The sequence below is a fragment of the Lampetra planeri genome, chromosome 3 (assembly GCF_965212315.1).
Source record: "Lampetra planeri chromosome 3, kcLamPlan1.2.h2, whole genome shotgun sequence".
Classification (NCBI taxonomy): domain Eukaryota; kingdom Metazoa; phylum Chordata; class Hyperoartia; order Petromyzontiformes; family Petromyzontidae; genus Lampetra; species Lampetra planeri.
The window spans coordinates 18,519,636-18,525,635 of record NC_136109.1 but is presented as its reverse complement, the minus strand read 5'-3'; positions in this window follow the sequence as shown (position 1 = coordinate 18,525,635).

Sequence of the window (6,000 nt, the reverse complement as noted above, 5' to 3'; positions counted from 1 at the left end):
TCGACCTCTATGACAAGAGGGCAACATGTGATGAAGTTGTTCAGCGACTGCTAATGGTTTTTATTTTGTATAAATGAACCAAAGGCCGAGTTATTGTTTTACATGTTTGTGTGTGTGTGGTGTCTCCGTATGGGGAGCAGCAGTGTAGCGGTTAACGTGCTACGCTAAGCACCTGGTGACTTCGATTCCCGCTCATGGCCAACACCAGTGACGGCTATCTGAACCGGTCCTGGGCCTCCCCTGGGTCGACTCAGCCTCAAATGAGTACCTGGTGCGTTTTTGCAAAAACATCGCCACTGCAGAGACAAAGGCGGTCGGGCGTCGTGCTGGCCACCCATCCCCTCGTGTATCGTGCCGGCTTTTATAGGTGCTTGCTAACAGCCCTTGCCCCAACAGTCTGTTAGAGGCTATACGGGAGATCTTTGTATTTGTCTTGAAACTGATTTGGGCAACTGTCCGACCTCCTGCATGCATTTCGGCACACTCTGATAACTCATTAGGATGCAGCGAGGACTCATTGCACTTGCGGGAGCCAGTCATTACCACTCAATCTAACTCTTTCTGACATCTCTCACCATCACCCAAACCCCACCGGGCCTCTACAGTATCTGTAATACTATCTTTCTCTCTGTGTGTGTGTGTGTTGAACTCTATCTGTCCTGAAGACGGCCAGTCGCCCGAAATGTCGATCTATCCTGCCTGCAACGGTAAACCCATGTTATATTCGCCCACACACTCATGCATAGATATTTCACCGTTTTAGCCGACACAGACTGTTGGGGCAAATGCTGTTGGCCAGCACCTATTAAGGTCAGCATAGCAGACGAGGAGGGGGGGAGGGGGGTGACCAGCACTACGCCCGGCCGCCTTTATCTCCCCAGAGCTGATGTTTACACACCGCGCAAGGTACTCAACTAAGCCTGCGTCGACCTCGGCGAGGACACGCATACTACCGATACAGGTACTCTTTTGAGGCCAAGTCTACGGGACCGTCCATAAATGACGTCACGCACCTGGGGGGGGGGGGGGGTCAGACATTTGTGACGATGTGTGACGAGGAGGGGGGGGTGAGAAATGTGACGTCACATCAAAATGCGCAACTTTAAATAAATACTAGCAGTAGTACCCGGCGTTGCCCGGGTGAAAAATATATTTATTAATAATCTTACATATATACACACCCTCACCACTCACCACTCTCCCTCACCACTCTCCCTCACCACTCATCCTCACCAATCACACCCTCACCAATCACCACTCACCACTCACCCTCAACACTCACCCTCACCACTCACCCTCACCATTCACCCTCACCACTCTCCCTCACCACTCTCCCTCACCACTCATCCTCACCAATGACACGCTCACCAATCACCACTCACCACTCACCCTCAACACTCACCCTCACCACTCACCCTCACCATTCACCCTCACCACTCTCCCTCACCACTCTCCCTCACCACTCATCCTCACCAATCACACCCTCAGCAATCACCACTCACCACTCACCCTCAACATTCACCCTCACCACTCACCCTCACCACTCACCCTCACCACTCAACCTCCCCTCACCACTCACTAATCACCACTCACAATCGCCACTCACAACCGCCCTCACCATTATATTTTTGCCCCAGTCAACGCCGGATATTTCCCATTCGTAGCAGTGTATATCAACTCTATAACCAACTTATATTAAACAGGAAGCGCGATCCTAAAGTAATTTACAACCTTCGATTCGTCCTTTGTGCGAATCAAAGAATCGATTCCTAGCATGTTGGGTATTTACATTTTGAATGATAGAGTTTCATTTTCATTGTTATTTAATTTTTTAATTTTTTCAGGAGTTTTTAATTACATTTTTGCCCCGGTCAACGCCGGATATTTCCGGTTCGTAGCAGTTTATATCGACTTTAACCAACTTATAGTAAACGGGAATCGTCCGAATCTAAAGGAATCTACAACCTTCGATTCCTTTGCGCGATTCAGAGAATCGATTCTTGGCGCGTCGGGTTTAAAAGTAATTACACAGTTGTTTTTTCATTGGTATGTAATGTTTGAAAGTTTTCATAAGATTTTAAATGTATTTTCCCCCCGGGCAACGCTGGGTATATCGAGTTCATACCACAAAGTCGTCGCTTGACACGGGTGGGGTGTCGAGGCCTAGTACCGTGCAGAGCCTCCGGCCTCGCCTAGATTGCCCATCCGGCTGAGGCTGGGTACCGGGGCCGTTACCCCCCCCCCCCCCGCGCTACAATAATACTGTGTAATCGCTATAATTTTATTATCTACCGACCCTATAATAGTAATTGCACACATTGTGGTGGGGGGGGAGTGAAGAGGACGTGAAACTTTGATGAATTTACCTCAGAGTCGCGTGGTGGGTGTCGAGGCCTAGTACCGTGCAGAGCCTCCGGCCTCGCCTAAATAGCCCATCCGGCTGAGGCTGGGTACGGGTGCCGTTCCCCCCCCCCCCCGCTACAATAATACTGTGTAATCGCTATAATTTGATTATCTACCGACCCTATAATAGTAATTGCACACATTGGGGTGGGAGGGGAGTGAAGAGGATGTGAAACTTTGATGAATTTACCTCAGAGTCGCGTGTTAATGCGTGCGCATATTTTTAACGGGAATTAAAAATGGCGTCCACCCCGCAGCGAATGCGTCGCTACCCGTTGCCAGGGGCAACCGCCGTCCAATGAAACTGCGTATGGTCCGGCGACACACAGACACACACACACAGACAGACAGACAGATTTGCGATTTTATATATATTGACTAGCAGTAGTACACGGCGTTGCCCGGGTGAAAAATATATTTCTTAATAACCTTACATATATACACACCCTCACCACTCACCGTCACCATTCACCCTCACCACTCTCCCTCACCACTCTCCCTCACCACTCATCCTCACCAATCACACCCTCACCAATCACCACTCACCACTCACCCTCAACACTCACCCTCACCACTCACCACTCACCCTCACCATTCACCCTCACCACTCTCCCTCACCACTCTCCCTCACCACTCATCCTCACGAATCACACCCTCACCAATCACAACTCACCACTCACCCTCAACACTCACCCTCACCACTCACCCTCACCACTCAACCTCCCCTCACCACTCACTAATCACCACTCACAATCGCCACTCACAACTGCCCTCACCATTATATTTTTGCCCCAGTCAACGCCGGATATTTCCCATTCGTAGCAGTTTATATCAACTCTATAAACAACTTATATTAAACAGGAAGCGCGATCCTAAAGTAATGTACAACCTTCGATTAGTCCTCTGTGCGATTCAAAGAATCGATTCCTGGCATGTTGGGGGTTTACATTTTGAATGATAGAGTTTCATTTTCATTGTTATTTTATTTTTTTATTTTTTCAGGAGTTTTTAATTACATTTTTCCCCCGGTCAACGCCGGATATTTCCCGTTCGTAGCAGTTTATATCGACTTTAAGCAACTTATAGTAAACGGGAATCGTCCGAATCTAAAGGAATCTACAACATTCGATTCCTTTGCGCGATTCAGAGAATCGATTCTTGGCGCGTCGGGTTTAAAAGTAATTACAAAGTTGACCGACCCTATAATAGTAATTGCACACATTGTGGTGGGGGGGGAGTGAAGAGGATGTGAAACTTTGATGATTTTACCTGAGAGTCCACCCCGCAGCGAATGCGTCGCTACCCGTTGCCAGGGGCAACCGCCGTCCAATGAAACTGCGTATGGTCCGGCGACACACAGACACACACACAGACAGACAGACAGATTTGCGATTTTATATATATAGATAGACAACACGTTCTACTTAAGTAAATAGACGTTTTAATAAATGTTTTCACCTACAACATCAGAGTGCACCGCAACATTAAATACGCACTACAATGACAATAGTTTAAAGCGATTTGAAGCATGTTTCATTTTCAAAATGGAAAAATGGTTTTAGGGGGGGGGGGGGGGGTAGAGCTTTGTGACGTCATATTTTAGGGGGGGGTCTGACTTTTTGTGAAGCCGTGTGACGAGGGGGGGGGTTCAAAAATCGTCCAAAATCGCGTGACGTCATTTATGGACGGCCCCATTGGGCACAGACCACGCAGGCTGCGGCTCGCGATCACGAGTCGCCCTCTGCTGTTCGTGAAGCCGAGCGGCTGCGCAGAGGCAATCTTCTGGCACGGCGTTTCTTACCACAGTAACTCCGAACTATTGTTAAATTACACCCAGGTGAGGCCCACTGAGCCTCACGGCTCTTTAGCAGGAGCGACGACATGGCCACAAATAATAGCGCGACGAAGTGGCTTATCACGTGGACATTTAGAGCAGCGAAATCTCTAAATAAAATCGAAATACATGTTTCTTAATCTTCTTGGTTCTTTCGGTAAAGTCACGTAGAAGGGAGATAATAAAATAAGAAAAATAATAAATAATAAAAGAATACAATTCTCACGACGTTTCGGCCACAACGCAAGCAGCCGTCCTCAGGTGAAGAACAGGTCTGTCGGAAAGACAGCGTCTGAATGAACACCACCAAGCTTGGCAGCGTATATTTAAGCTGGGTTAGGGGAGGAAGAGCGCCTTGACAAAGGAATCTGCATATCAACAGATGAATTTAGCATATTTATGGGAAATGCAGATATGGGATTAGTCACTACTTGTGGAATGCGTAGGAGGGGGGGGGTCTCAAAGTCATATTATGCCCGTGCATTATGTAGGATTAGCACACTCATAAATCGAAATGTTTCTTAATGTGGAGGGGAAAACCGGAGGACCCGGAGAAAAAAAAAATCCACGCGACCACGGGGAGAGAGACACCGCAAACTCCCAAATATTCAGCAGCAAGCGTCAGGATGGGGATTGAATCTCGAACGACTTCCTGTAACCAGGCGAGAAAGTTAACATCACAATAGCAAAGTGGCGCCCCTTTAATAAATAACGTATCTAAATTAAAATTGCATGTGTACATAGTTTAGCTGTGTTTGTATACATTTGTAAATAGTTTAGTACATATATATATTTAAGTGATTGGTTACCTTCCTATACTTTGCACTCTTATCGTGTTTTGTATTGTATTGTTTGTTGTTGTAACATCTGTGAAAAAGAGCTTTATAGTTCATCGGATTTCTCCAGTATACACACAGTGGTCCCTCGTTCTACGATGACATCGATTAACGATATTTGAATTAACGATCCGCCTCCCATAGGGTCCGATTGTTTCTATAAACGAAAAATGTTCGATTAACAAATGTCTGACGATATTGACCCGGTCGCCAATTTCAGCCAATCGGAGCGCTCCTAAGTAGAGACTCGGCGGCCTACAGCCAATCAGCGATGCTCCTTACATGGGCGTTTTGAGAGCAATTAGCTGCTGGCTCCTCATCAGTGATTGATCGTCCGTTGCTTCTGGAAACGGCTCCCTTGAATACTTAGTGGGGGTTTTTTTTACTAAAAAGTTAAAGAAGATCAATAACTATTAATTTTCTCCCACCCCAACTTCTCCATCAATCCGTTAAGCCACCCATCTTCTTAACCTAAGTTAAGAAATTTGTTTTTATTTTATGCTCTATTTATGCAAAATTGTATGCTTTATTGATTCATTACTTATCCGTGTTTATATGAATGTAAATATTGAATATGTTCTCATAACGTCTATTGATTAAAATATCGTGTTTAAATATTAGAAGCTACGTTTTTTATGGTGAAAAGGGTCAACTTTCGATCGCCTCGGAACAAATTAAGCCTTTTTAACATGTATTTACTATGATAATAGTTTTTTCCTCTTTTATCTGGCAACAAAACAGGTGTTAAGTTGTTAAAACACCAAACTGAAACCTTTCACAAGGAATGAAGATAACAGGGGAAAACCTATCCTCATATTTTGGTTACTGTCAAAGGAGGTCCCATGATGTATTTCTATTTTCGATCAACGGTAATTTACATCAACGATGATTTTCGTGGAACCAATTAATATCGTTAACCGAGGTACA